A 15966-nucleotide genomic window follows, 5' to 3' on the forward strand; every position below is an offset into this window, starting at 1 on the left:
CAAGGAGATGAGTCCAGAAAGTTTAAGACTGTTCTGAATGTTGTTCCAGGACCAGGAGCAGCGTAGGAGAAGGCTGCTTTGCCAAGTTCTGTATGAATCCTGGGGACTTTATACAGCTTCCGTGTGGAAGAGCGGGAGTTGTACACACTGTGAACTGGAGACAACAAGTTGGACAGATATGTGGGGAGTTTATTCAGAATGGCTTTGTAAATAAAAATAATCCAATGTTGTTGTCTCCTTAGGGTCAGTGAGGGCCAGGAGACCAGAGAATAGAGAACACAGTGATGTGTCCTAAACGCTGAGTTGGTAATGAAACGCAAAGCACTGTGATAAACTGTATCAAGGTAATGAAGTTTTGAGGAGGCAGCATGCATATAAATAATGTCCCCGTAGTCCAGAGTGCTTAAAAAAGTTGCCTGTACCAGCTTTTTCTTGGCAACAATGTTAAAACAGGTTTTGTTTCTATAATAAAACCCCAGCAAAGCCCTCAGTTTCTTTACCAGATGAGACACATGTTCTGAAAATGACAGTTTGTCATCCAACCAGATACCCAGGTATTTATATGATGGTACTCTTTCAATAGTTTCTCTTTCTCTTCTCTAATGATGCTCTTCTCGTTTAAGGCTCACAATGACCTGTAACAACAATATAGTATGGGGTATATTATACATTTCCTGAATCCTTATGGTCCTGTGAGTATTCCAATTTTTGTATTTTGTGTCTCTGTTGTTCCTAGATGACACAGGGCTAAAAGATAGTATATCATTTAGGCAAAAATTGTGTAAAAATGTGTGTTGTTTATAGTTTAAAGAGCTGCAGTGACCTCTATGTTGGTCAGAAAGATGCACATCTTAGCTTGAATGAATGCTTAAACGGTCCCCTTTAAAATTATACCAAAGACAATATAGTGAAACATTGACAGATTTCCTGTACATGAGTCTAAACCAGGATATGCAGCAGCATCTAAAATGTCATTTTCTGAAGGGGGTGGTAACTTCATGAGCTGATAACTCTGATCCAGCTGCCACTCAGGAAGGTTATCGTACCAAAATATCATCTATAAACATGGATCTTTTCAAAAATCATAAGTAAGTTTTGTCACCTTGAGTGGTGCTGACAAGTGACATTTTGGGCTCTGGCCCCTGGACTAATCACTAGGAATGTGTTTTCTCTGTATGGAGTACAGCACTTTCAGGTAACTCTGAGAAAGACTGAGCAACAGAAATGCCTCAGTTTTTAGGGGTTAAAACAGTCAGAGGACATCTAATTGTCCATTCTGGTTCCTCGTGTCTCTCTGCTATTAGGTGCAATTGAATATCTGATGGTTGGCCTGGACAGAGATGATCTCAGACAGTGACAACAACACAGGTAATAACTTCCTGTTTTATAGACAGATGTGAGTCATCATGAAGATGGCCGTGAGTGAGTGCGTGTCCATGTGCACTCGTGTGTGTGGGTAATGTCCATATATCTGTACATGTGAGTGTGCTGGTGAGGGAGATAGAGACACTGAGAGATGGAGAGAAGAGATGGACTGATACAAACTGCCCGAGGCTTCCTGCCTAATTTGCTCATAGTTTTTAAGAATCACACAGATTTAAAAAAAAGACAGAAACTATTTCCTTTCAATGTAAAACAAATGTTGAACATTTTAACGAGCACTCTTAGGCTGAATCAGGAGCTTCTTTCTTCTGTTGTTATAACATAAAGATTTTTCTTTTTTATCATTGTTTTTTTTCCCAAAACTGCTGTAGGCATAAACCTTCAGCTATTATATTGTTATGATGAGCAGATTCCTTATATTTGTGATTTCTTTGTATCGGTATGGCCTTACATCATCCAGCTGTATGTTGTTCTGCCTGAAAAAATGATTTTCATTGTTTTCACAGAACAGTAATTGCATTTTCAAATGACTCTGACTGAAAAAGGAAAGAAAATCCAATGCAATGACATCTCATTGTTTAAATCGTGTCATCTACATTGCTGCAGGTTTTCTATGCATTTTAGGAAAATAATCCCGTAAATCTAAATGCATTGGTGTGCGCATATGAGACTTATCATCTTGTGACTCATGAAGCTTAATATTTTTATGCAAACAGAGAATTTTGCATAATAATTTCATACCTTCGCCAGAATTCTCAGCAGGAAAATTGCAGGTTGTCATTTTAATAACCGGTTACAAGTGCATATTTCATGCTATGCCAACTAAAACTGTAGTTTTAGTTCTAAATAGCCTCACTATGCAGGGTATACTTCTGACGCATCCATTCAGTTGCTCCAATGCAGGTGGAATTACAGAAGAATCCTCAAAGGACACTGAAAAGTAGCTTATTCAATGTTTTAAAGCTAAAACATTTACATTCATATCTGTCTAAATAAAAGAAAATGCGCAGAGAAAAAAATCTATCCTTTTAAAATGTCATTTCCTCATTAGTGGTCATTGTCAGGTTTTAAGGATTACACGCTACCCTTTGGGCTAAGAAGATTAAACTATCTTTTTCCTTCACGTATCCCTTCCAAAACGATCCTGGATGAACTCAAGAGTGTGCTGTGTGATATGAGTCACAGTTAATTAACTCTTGCAGAAGAAGTGACAAAAATACTTCATGAATACTGAATAATCTTAGATTTGATATGACATGGAGGCCAATAGAGCTATAGTAAGTCCCGTCTCCCTTAGTTAGTTAGTTAGTTAGTTAGTTAGTTAGTTAGTTAGTTAGTTAGTTAACCAGTGGTAGCCAGCTAACTTATCCGAGGCAAAGTTTTTGCTTTCATTTATCTTTGAATATATGTAATTAAACATACTTGTTGATCTTGTGGATGTCAAGCTGGCAGCTTAATTCAAGGTAGACATTTAGCTCGGTTTTGCTTGGATTTCTGAAATGGAATAAAATAAACTCCTCCCTAAATACCTGGAATCTGTCTTATGAGTACACCGGACACAGTTTCTATTTATCTATTTAACATAACAGCCTAAAACACACAAGGGTTCGTGATTTTTAAATATTTTTCTATGGAGATTTAAAGTTCAGAGAGCGACAGATTTCAGATGTAACAACTCACCAATTGTCGTGTGAAATTATGTATTTTATGGGCAACGGGCATGGGCGTAAAAAAAAAGGGGCTCGAAAGGGGCCACCTTTTTCATGTTTTTTGACAATATGCTTTCACCTACAGCAATGACATTTATGTTTCTGTTGTATCAGACTAAGACCTACAAAAACGTTTCTTGAATTAATGTTCTAACTCACAAAGGAAGTTTTTACCAGAGGGTTCGACCGTAAGTAGTTTTATGGTTGCATGAACGTTAGATTTTGTTTGCAGGAATGTTAGTTTCTGGCTGCACAAAGGTTAGTTTCTGGTTGCAGGAATGTTAGTTTCTGGTTGCGCAAAGGTTAGTTTTCGGTTGCGGGAAGGTCAGTTTCTTGTTGCGGGAATGTTTTTGATTACACCAAACGTTTCCTAAATGTTGCAACCTTTAGGGCCAACAACAACATAATATACAAAACAACTATACAAATTACTCACTCACTCACTCATCTTCTCCCGCTTTATCCGTTACCGGGTCGCGGGGGCAGCAGCCTCAACAGAGATGCCCAGACTTCCCTCACCCCAGACACTTCCTCCAGCTCTTCCGGGGGGAGTCCGAGGCGTTCCCAGGCCAGCCGAGAGACATAGTCTCTCCAGCGTGTCCTGGGTCTTCCCCGGGGTCTCCTCCCGGTGGGACATGCCTGGAACACCTCCCTAGGGAGGCGTCCAGGAGGCATCCGGTACAGATGCCCAAGCCACCTCAGCTGACTCCTCTCAATGTGGAGGAGTAGCGGCTTGACTCCGAGCTCCTCCCGGGTGACCGAACTCCTCACCCTATCTCTAAGGGAGCGTCCAGCCACCCTGCGGAGGAAACTCATCTCGGCCGCTTGTATCCGCGATCTTGTCCTTTCGGTCACTACCCAAAGTTCATGACCATAGGTGAGGGTAGGGGCGTAGATTGACCGGTAAATCGAGAGCTTCGCCTTTCGACTCAGCTCCCTCTTCACCACGACGGTCCAGTACATCGACCGCATTACTGCAGACGCTGCACCGATCCGCCTGTCAATCTCACGCTCCATTGTTCCCTCACTCGTGAACAAGATCCCGAGATACTTGAACTCCTCCACCTGAGGCAGGACTTCTCCACCCACCCGGAGAAGGCATGCCACCCTTTTCCAGTCGAGAACCATGGCCTCGGTCTTGGAGGTGCTGATTCTCACCCCTGCCGCGTCGCACTCGGCCGCAAACCGAATATACAAATTAGAATAAAATAAAATATAATATAACATATAATACAAGTACACGTGGATTGCAGAGTGATGCAAGTATGTATTGTGCAGGTGAAAATGGGGATGATCCCACTTATCCAGAGTTCAGAGGCAGTGGGAAAGAAGCTGCTCTCGGCGTATAAAAATGCAGCTGCTCTAATACAAAAGTACTATAGCTTTAATAGGAAATACAAAAGCTGTATTAGTAAGAAACACAAAGGTTTATCAAAAAAAAACCAAAGCTTGAATAAGAAAATATGAGAGAAAAATAAAAACTCCAGTTTTTCATCCTCAGTCCTTCACAGCTGGCCTAAAAAAGAAAGAAACTGAAAAGAAAAAAAAATAATTGACATGTTGACAAAAGCAAGACAACGTGCCTAACTAACAACCCTGTTTTTTTTCCTGAAAATTAGTTTTCCCATTCCCATTGTGATCTCATAGAAGAATTTTAATTTACCGTCTGTGTGGAGCAAAGTGCTCGCCCAATCAGGTCCGGCTGCCTTTAGTGCAGGAACATTTTCTGGGCTAAAGTTGGAGTAGAAAACATTAATAAAAATCACAAATTAAAACCTGTAAGCATAATACTGATGTGAACAAAAAAACCAACCTGCCGGTTATAACCCTGCAGAGTGTCAGGTCCTGAAAAGGCTGTACTCCTTCAGGACCTTGTTGGTACCTGTAGTCAACCCTCCAAGCAATGCCAGGAGAAGTTGTTTCCACCTGCCTGCGGAATTCTGGAAAAGGTAGTTTCAAGCCAGTTATGTGATTATTTGTATAGAAATGATCTGTTTGAAGTTTTTCAGTCAGGGTTCAGAATGCATCATAGCACAGAGACAGCACTTGTTCGAGTCATGAATGACCTTCTTATGGCCTCAGATAAGGGATTAGTCAGTGTACATACTGGTTCTACTGGACCTCAGTGCTTTTGACACTGTAGATCAGCATCTTACTGCATAGGTTAGAGCATGTTTCAGAATCCAATTAAAAATTTTATTACTTGCGTATAAAGCCCAAAACGGCTTAGCTCTGCATTATTTGCAAGACCTGATAGTGCCTTATGTTCCTGTCAGAGCTCTCCGTTCTCAGAGTGCAGGTTTACTCGTAGTTCCTAGAGTATCCAAATGTAGATTTGGAGGGCGGGCGTTCTGCTATCAGGCACCATTACTATGGAACCAACTTCCAATCTGGGTTAAGGAGGCTGACATCACCTCCACCTTTAAAACTAAACTTAAAACATTTCTGTTTAGTAAAGTAAAGTGTTTAGTAGACCTCTACCTGGTGTTGGTAAATCCCTAGGTAGTGTAAACTCTAGTGTGTTAGAGTCGCTCCTGTAGTTTCTTGTGCTGACCCCCCCTTCTCCCTTTCTCTCTTTTGTCCATGTTGCAGCATCCTCTGCCGGACACCAGAACCTGCAGCGTGGGAGTGAAAGGGGCAGGGTAACGGCCCGGGCAGGCGGGGAAGACGTTTGTCCGTCAAGACTCCTCTCCCTGGCCCTGCCCCTTCTCAACCTTTCCCCGACCCTGCACCCCAACCTGGGACTTGACGATTGGGCCGGAGCTTCGGGAGCTGCATGCTGGCCTGTGGTCCCCACCCCTGGTCATCCCGTTGCTGCTTCCACCTGCCTGCTGTGCTGTTGCCGTCCCTGACCCACCAGTCTGGCCTTCGGCAGGAGGGTCCCCCCTTATGAGCCTGGTCTTGCTCAAGGTTTCTTCCCTCCTAAAGGGGAGTTTTTCCTTGCCACTGTTTGGCTTAAGGTTTTTCTCCCACCAGAGAGTTTTTACCTGCCATTATTTATGTAATAACTGCTCGGGGGTCATGTTCTGGGTCTCTGGAAAGCGTCTAGAGACAACTTTTGTTGTATTAGATGCTATATAAATAAAATTGAATTGAAAAAAATTTAATGTTGTTGGGATTAAAGGGACAGCTCTAGGTTGGTTTAAATCATATCTATCTGACAGATTCCAGTTTGTTCATGTACATGAGGTTTCTTCCGAACAGTCAAGGGTCTGTTATGGTGTTCCACAGGGTTCAGTGCTAGGGCCAATCTTGTTCAGTTTATACATGCAGCCATTGGGAAGTATAAGCCAGAATCACGGCATACACTTTCATTGCTATGCTGATGATACGCAGCTCTATTTGTCTATGAAGCCGGATGAAACAGAACCGTTAGTTAAACTTCAGGCATGTCTTAGGGACATCAAGGACTGGATGTCCGGAAATTTCTTGCTTCTAAATTCAGATAAAACAGAGGTTATCATTCTTGGTCCAGAGCATCTTAGGAAGGGATTAGATGGTGTTGCGATGGCTTCCAGTGCAACTGTGAGAAACCTTGGTGTTGTTTTGATCAGGATTTGTCGTTTAAACCAAATGTTAATCAGGTTTGTAAAATAGCATTTTTCCATCTCCGTAATATGCAAAGATTAGGAAAATCCTCTCACAGAGTGATGCAGAAAAACTAATTCATCCGTTTGTATCTTCTAGACTAGATTACTGTAATGTGTTATTAGCAGGATGTCCAAGTAATTTGCTGAATATCCTCCAGATGATCCAAAATGCAGCAGCCCGAGTGCTGACAGGAATGAGCAGGAGAGACCACATCTTTCCAGTGTTAGCGTCGCTCCATTGGCTACCCGTAAAATTTAGAATCCAATTTAAAATGTTATTACTTGCGTATAAAGCCCAAAATGGCTTAACTCTGCAGTATTTACAAGACCTGATAGTGCCTTATGTTCCTGGCAGAGCTCTCCGTTCTCCGAGTGCAGGTTTACTCGTAGTTCCTAGAGTATCCAAATGTACATTTGGAGGGCGGGCGTTTTGCTATCAGGCACCATTACTATGGAACCAACTTCCAATCTGGGTTAAGGAGGCTGACACCACCTCCACCTTTAAAACTAAACTTAAAACCTTTCTGTTTAGTAAAGTAAAGTGTTTAGTAAACCTCTAGCTGGTGTTGGTAAATCTCTAGGTAGTGTAAACTCTAGTCTGTTAGAGTCAGTAGTCATAGTTGCAGCTGTAGAACAAGACTATAATAGTTAGTCTCAAATAAAGCTTGGTGGTAGATATGCTGCTATAGGCCTATGCTGCAGGGGGGCATCGACATGATCCACTGGGCGGTGCCTCTCACCCTTCTTCTCCTCTCCTCTTCCCTTCCTCTCTTCTCCATTTCCATTTTTATTTATTATAAGTATCTCATAGCTATCATTTTTGTCCATCGCTCCTGTAGTTTCTTGTAGTGGCCCCCACTTCTCTTCTCTTTTTTCTCTTTTGTACATGGTGCAGCATCCTCTGCCGGTGGCGAAGAGCATCTCTGAATGCACAACTCCGGAACCTGCAGCGTGGGAGTGAGAGGGGCAGGGTAACGGCCCGGTCAGGCGGGGGAGAGGTTTGTCCGTCAAGACTCCTCTCCCTGGCTCTGCCCCTTCTCAACCTTTCCCTGACCCTGCACCTAACCTGGGGCTTGCTGATTGGGCCCGTTGCTGCTTCCACCTGTCTGCTGTGCTGTTGCCGTCCCTGACCCCCAGTCTGGCCTTCGGCAGGAGGGTCCCCCCTTATGAGCCTGGTCCTGCTCAAGGTTTCTTCCCTCCTAAAGGGGAGTTTTTCTTGCCACTGTTTGGCTTAAGGTTTTTTTCCCACTATGGAAGTTTTTACCTGCCATTGTTTATGTAATAATTGCTCGGGGGTCATGCACTGGAAAGTGTCTGTTGTATTTTTTTTGTTGTATTAGACACTATGTAAATAAAATTGAATTGAATTGAATTGAATTGAATTGAATTGAATTGAATTGAATTGAATTATATTGTAGTATTATAGTAAAGTAATGATAATGTAATACTATGCATTATAATTACTTCTATTATTACATACATACATAGTAGCACAACTAAACGCTGGGCGTTTGGTTTGTTTTCTTTTGTTTGCTTTGATTTGTTTTGATTTTGACTATATTTATATATACATATAATTGAGTATTATATCACTGTATTGAATAGTTATTAAAGTAGGGGTGTTTGGTTATGTGTGTTTTATAAGCAAGTTTACTGAAACTCTTTTTATATGTAAGGATGTTTGTAAGATTCAGGAGTAGGACTGGATAAGTGTTTACTTCAATCCTACTCCGTTTCGAACATGTTGCTGGATCCGTAAGGTCTGCCCAAGTAGACATATATATATATATATATGCCCAAGTATATATATATATATATATATATATATATATATATATATATATATATATATATATATATATATATATATATATATATCTGTACCGGATGCCTCCTGGACGCCTCCCTAGGGAGGTGTTCCAGGCATGTCCCACCGGGAGGAGACCCCGGGGAAGACCCAGGACACGCTGGAGAGACTATGTCTCTCGGCTGGCCTGGGAACGCCTCGGACTCCCCCCGGAAGAGCTGGAGGAAGTGTCTGGGGTGAGGGAAGTCTGGGCATCCCTGCTGAGGCTGCTGCCCCCGCGACCCGGTAACGGTAAAGACGGTAAGATAATGAATGAATGAATGAATATATATTTGTATTCTGTTTTTTTACTTTTTGTACTCTTTTTTAACATGCATGTTCGAAATAAAATCTTCAAATCAAAATCAAATCAAATCCCCATACCACCAGGGACGCAGGCTTCTAACTGAGTGCTGATTACAAGCTGGATGGTTCCCCTTCCTCTCTGTCTGGAGGAAACTGCATCCATGATTTCCATTTTATTTGACCATATGGCACTTTTCCACTTTGCCTAAGTTAAATGAGCTTCTTGCATTTCTGAATCACGCTCACGTATGACTGCGTCTTCGCGTGACAGGCCTGCTGTACCTGCAACTGTGGATAGCAAGGTGAACTATATTCTTTAGATGTTGATTTATGGATGTTTTCCTCAGCCCATGCAGTGATTAGCATTTTTTTTAAATCAAAAAGAAGTCATGCCTGTTTTTAATGCAGTGCCACCTGAGGGCAACGCGCATGCAATATGGATTTTTTTGCCTTGTCCCATGTGGGCAGACTTCTCCAGATTTTTCGGAATCTTTTGATGATTTCTTGCACTGAGTGATGTTCAAAGCCTTCACAATTTTATGCCGAGGAACATTATTCCGACATTGTTTCACAGTTTTTTATGCAGTGTTTCATGTAACTCAGCTGTTGCCTATAGAGCTCCTTTGGGTGCTCCCCCAATTCAGTTTTGCACTTTGATATGGTGAAAAAGCTCACCCATACTGAATACGCAAGGCCAGATCTGAAATGTGTGCACTGGTGAGAAGTAGACAACACATCAGCTTGTTAATGTACGTGCATCTGCAATTTGGATGTCAGTATTCATGACAGTGATTGAACATGCCTCAATAGCTTTAATCCTTGAAGCCTCGTTCCCTTAATGAGTCACTAATTAAGCTGTCAAAGCACTGTTCAGGCCATCATCATTTTATTGGAAAATGATCTATAGCAGCTCCACCCAGGCAGGACATGGACCAGCAACCAGTCAGTGGTTCTGACGATTCATCTTTGACAAAGTATTGTACATTTTCTTCAAATACTCTTTTTACATTATTGGCACTGATAGAGTATAGTATTTTTCTCTTAAATGTAATGAAGTAAAAATAAAACCTATCAGTTACTGGAAATGTTCTGGAAAGATTTATTAACACCTCTGTATAATACGTTTAAACCACTAGGTGAATATCGGGACTGAAACTGAATACATCTAAGTTACCAATAGTACAACTTAAAGAGGACCTATTATGGCATCTAATCCTTATTTTAAACAGGCCTTGAATGTCTTAAAAACAAGCTTTTGATTGTTTTTGCTAAATAAATTAGAAATTCAGCCTCTGAGCCATGTCTTTATCTTCCCATTCTCTAACCTCATTATCTATGCAGGATTCTGAGTGGGCGGGGCTATGATAATGAGGCTCTGTGCTGATTGGCTGCCTGAATGACGCGATACACCGTTACGAAAAAATGGCGGAAGCTCCGGCTGGCAGAGTTACTGTGGCAGGGTGCGTGCCACGGGGGGCCCGACCGAAGGACGGAGAGACACAGGAATCGTGCAAACCCTTTTTTATTTCAGCTTTTTCTCACAACACCCACATGTGCACAAGCATCACCCAGACAGCAGCTCCTCCGACCCCCTCGCTGTCCGGCTCCGCCTTATAAGGCAGGCAGGTGGAGAGAACCAGCCACTCAGGCGGATGGGACACAGGTGCGTGTCCCATCCACCTCTCCAACCTGCCACAGTTACCGTGTCATAATTGCATGAGATGCGAGCGAGCATCAGCGACAAAATCAATTCCATTGCTTTATTTTCTATTGGACTGTCCTAACTGGCCACAGCGATGCAGTGCTGTGCGGCGCTGTGTGCCGCGCCGTTTTGAGCTGAACATTTGTCGGACGCCCTGCTTCTATTTTCTTCCTGCCGCTCGCGTTGAAAGCCGGTTGAAAGCGCTGTAGGAAACAGTCACGGATGAGGAACGGCTGATCCAGTTAGTTGAAATGAGAAGTTATCTCTATGATTCCTCCTCATTTCACTACAAAAACCTCAATAAAGTGGCAGCTGCTGGAGGGAGATGGACAGAGAGCGTCCGATGTCACGCAGTGCTACGCGATAGTCGGACGCTCGCATGCAGTTACACGGTTTTATAGTTGTGGGCGTGGTTTGCATTTTGGTTACGTAACGAAAATCAGCAGAATCTGAACGGCTCGTAGATCCACATCACACTGGGCGGCTCATCCGGGCGGCTGTACAGACACTGCAGAATTTGGTTGCTTTCCTCCTTCTCTGAGTTGGCAGGCTGAGGGGAGACCACTTTATATATGTTAAAGCAAGAAAAAACCTGTTTTTCATAATAGGTCCCCTTTAAAGGATTAGACAGATTAGACAGACAGTAGGTTTAATGAAGCAGTTGCATGCAAGTGGGTCAGAACATACATCATGCATCTCGATGCAGGAAATGACAAAGAAACAAAGGATGTATAATGATTTTAAATACCCCAAATGATGACTAATCCTTACGATTCTGATGAACAGCTCATTGTAACGTCAGAGCTGATCTCTTAGGAACAAAGTATCCGTCTGCACACTCTGTACCCAGGCCAAGGCTAATATTCCCATCAGTAGATTTTTTTTAAACCAAATGGCAAATTTCCACCACAGGAAACACTCATCGGAAGTACATCAACTTTATACGTGGAAGTGTAATGGGATTCTTCCTTACCAAACGTTCCACTGCTGCCCCCATCAAAGCATTTTCGTTCCGGGGGATAAAAGCGGGGCTAAGTGGGACTATTAGAGGAGAAAAGTGAGGCTATCTTGTTCTTCCTGAAAATGGTGGGTTCATCTTTTGCTACAGCATCAGGCCTGCTTTCCCTTACTGACTCGTCACTAAATGATGTTCCACCAACCAAGTCCAGATTTCCAGATTGTTCTTTTAATTTTCCAACAGTAAATTAGCAGTACGATGCACCGGCATGCTGAGGAACCACCATGAATTGTAATTTTGTATTAATTGCATTTGTTTTTTCTCAGCAATGAGGGAGCGACATGCCACCATGACGCAAAACAAATTGTGCCCGTTTTGTTTTCCTTTCTTGATGTTAATTAGATCTTGCCTCATAGAAAAGAGTACTTGAAGAAATCCAACGTACACTGAACATCACGCAACCCAGCACAAATAACTTCTCACAACTAATCATAGTAGGATCAATTGAAAAATGTTGTCAACTGTGTCATAATGTTTGTGATAAACTGGGGTCTTGATAGATATTTAAAATATAATATATATTATATACTGTATATATATATATATTAGGTCTGTCAATTTAGCGCATTAATTAGATTAATTAATTACACTGCTAATTAATGCATTATGAAAATTAACGCAATTAATTATGAGTGGCAAAATGCACAAGCATTTTAAATGTGTCCCATTGAGGGACCCGTAGTTCACTTGGCAGTGACAGGTCACTTCCCTCCTGCTGCTGGTCAAACTAACAAAGCAGTGACAGACCTGGACGACTCAGGGGAGACTCAGCAAATCTTTGCTGGGCCTTTGAACGGCAAGTTTATGTATAAAAATAAAGAAGACGGGACTATCAACAAGAACGCAGTGATTTGTACATTTTGTAAAAAAGAATTTTCCTATCAGCAGAGCTGCTCCAGCCTGAATTATCATTTAAACACTAAACATGTCCGTAAAGGTTCCACTGTAAATGTTACAGCTACTAGTACTTGAATCGCTGTATTGAGTCAGCTTTAGTTTTAATTTTGCTGCTGTTTGTTTACACTCATGAAGCTGACTTTAAAGAAAAATAAATATGAAACAGTTACTAAATATCTTATTTTTGTACACATTGTGACAAAACCAAACAAAGTAAAACTGTAGTTACTGTATATGTTTGGCAAATATTCTATTTAATAAAATTATATAATCTGTTTTGAAAAATCTGCCTCAACTTGGAGTTGCTCTTGTTTATTATCTAGATTTATTGAATGAACTTTCTTATATTTATTCATGAATGCTTCATGAGGGAATCAGAAAATAAACCACAATAACCAGAGAAATGGCAGTCGTACAGAGCGACGGTCATTGGATCCGGAGCTAAATGCTCCCCACAGAATCATAAGGAAGTTTTAGAGTTTTTGAGGGGATTTTCCAGTGCAGTCTCCAAGTCCAAGTCCCCAAAAATCCCAAGATCCAAACCTTTTCAGGATGTGCTTCAGTACTAGAGTGATCAAGAACAAACACATTTCCTCCAACGTAAAGCATTGTGAACATTCACATAGCTGCAGATGACGTAGCTGGACTTGTAATTCCTGTTTTCACCAGAAGAGGATCCTCTTAAATCATTTTGCAGGGTGTAGGCTACAACTGACCCCGTCATGATCGGAAATCATTTGACAAACATTCCTTAGATTTTATCTGCTCACTTGAGGGTTGTTGTATCAAGTTGTATGTCCGGTCTTATGTCCTATCTCTTCACTGTCAGCGTTCAGCCAGTTTAACGTGTCCTTAAGAAAAGAAAAGATCTCAACGAAAGTGGATTTAAGCTATAGAAAAAGGATTGATTAAATTAAACCAGTGAGACCCTTTTTCTCCACAAAGTGACAAGATCTTGCCATTTGCTTGAGCTCACGGAGCAGAGACGCTCAAGCACACCCACGGTGCACAGGATCATTGACATTCAGGAGGTGTAATTGCGTGGCCCACTTCCCAGATAAAACTACTGCCAGGCTAAATGAGGGTGAAGTTAAAGTAATGTCTTTGTGATGTCAGAAGATGAACCAGCACACTGACTTACATACAAGGCTTTTTTTAGTGTGTGCATTCAAGCACTTTGGCCGTCCTCTGCTGGGAGTCCATCCAACACAGCTAAGTAGGTAAATGTGATTGACTATCGATCCAGCCATTGGTTTAGTTTAAACCCATTGCATGAAAGGACACAAGGAGAAAAGAGTGTTCAGTCCTTAGGGAGGGCTGAGGAGGACTATTAATTCACTCAGTTATCTAAAAATATATTCCATGCCATACTTTACGGACTCCAAAGACCTTAAAGGTGCAAGGCAAGAGCTCCCCTTAATGGTCAAAAAAGCTTATAACAGCAAAAAGAAAACACAGGAATCCAAGTGTGAAAAAATGTCATCTAGGAAATGATCATTAACAAGAAAGTAAATGATCCCTAAACCCTAACCCTTTGACTTTGATTTCATTACTGTCCCCAAGATGTTTAATGTTTCGTCTTGTCAACTGGATTCTTATATTTTCAGGTCCCCTTTGCGCTAGCAACATGTACTGTAGCACATGTTGTAAAAATAAAAAAAGAAGAAGAAAGAAAAAGAGACACACTAATTTTCAACAGGTGATGTCAACAGATGATTGTAATGATGATTTGGTACAAAAGTGGTAAACATTAAAGGCCGAGGAGCAAGGACGGCCACGGGATCTCAAATCTGTCATCAAGTAGGTGAGGAAAAACATTCAAATATTGAATAATAATGTCCCTCAAAGAAAGATTAGCCATTGGGATTATTGTTGCATAATATCATGAAATGATTCAAGATTCTAAAGAATTCCACTGCACAGATGACAAGAATTTAAACCTAAACACTTGGTGATCTCCCTCCCTCACATTACTGCCCATGTATATAACATAGATAGATAGATAGATAGATAGATAGATAGATAGATAGATAGATAGATAGATAGATAGATAGATAGATAGATAGATAGATAGATAGATAGATAGATAGATAGATAGATAGATAGATAGATAGATAGATAGATAGATAGATAGATAGATAAAATGAAATAAAAACAAATATATATATATATATATATATATATATATATATATATATATATATATATATATATACAGGACTGTCTCAGAACATTAGAATATTGTGATAAAGTTCTTTATTTTCTGTAATGCAATTAAAAAAACAAAAATGTCATACATTCTGGATTCATTACAAATCAACTGAAATATTGCAAGCCTTTTATTATTTTAATATTGCTGATTATGGTTTACAGTTTAAGATTAAGATTCCCAGAATATTCAAATTTTTTGAGATAGGATATTTGAGTTTTCTTAAGCTGTAAGCCATGATCAGCAATATTAAAATAATAAAAGGCTTGCAATATTTCAGCTGATTTGTAATGAATCCAGAATTTATGACATTTTTGCATTACAGAAAATAAAGGACTTTATCACAATATTCTAATTTTTCTGAGACAGTCCTGTAGACACATTCACCCCTCCACACATACATCAACACACGGACATTACAAGAACTTTCATCAACATACAATAATTTTCTGTTATTTTTTTTCATTTTTTTTTAATTCTTTATTCATAAAGGCCATGCAAGTCTTTACTGAGCCAAAAAAAAGAAAAAAAAGAAAAAAGAAAGTTTCTTAATGTTAGCCTTGTGAGAGAAGTGCTGACGTCTGTGGGCTTGAGGCGACCGGGCTGGAACATCACATGGTGAAAAATACGTACTGTGGTCCGACAAGTCACTAATGGAGATATCTATCTCTCTTTTAGTCATGTATTTATTTATTTTGGGAGGAAATTAGTGTTTTCTGCTTCAGACCAAAGACGAGAACAATCCAGAGCATTATCAGCAACGAGTCATAGAGCCAGAATACAGGACTGAAAATTAGAATATTGTGATAAAGTCCTTTATTTTCTGTAATGCAAAAATGTCATACAATCTGGATTCATTACAAATCAACTGAAATATTGCAAGCCTTTTATTATTTTAATATTGCTGATCATGGCTTACAGCTTAAGAAAACTCAAATATCCTATCTCAAAAAATTTGAATATTCTGGGAATCTTAAACTGTAAGCCATAATCAGCAATATTAAAATAATAAAAGGCTTGCAATATTTCAGTTGATTTGTAATGAATCCAGAATGTATGACATTTTTGTTTTTTTTAAATTGCATTACAGAAAATAAAGGACTTTATCACAATATTCTAATTTTCTGAGACAGTCCTGTACAGCCAGAATACAGTCATACAGCTCTGGCCGGATGACTTTCCTCTTGGCAAAAGCAGCTCCCCGGTATGTGATGATGGCAGCACTGATGCTCTTCCAGGGATGTCCACATTACAAATGTACAACTCCCTCATAATCATTCGCATTTTCCATACTCATTTTGGGTCT

This window comes from Cololabis saira, chromosome 14 (genome assembly GCF_033807715.1).
Source record: "Cololabis saira isolate AMF1-May2022 chromosome 14, fColSai1.1, whole genome shotgun sequence".
Lineage (NCBI taxonomy): Eukaryota > Metazoa > Chordata > Actinopteri > Beloniformes > Belonidae > Cololabis > Cololabis saira.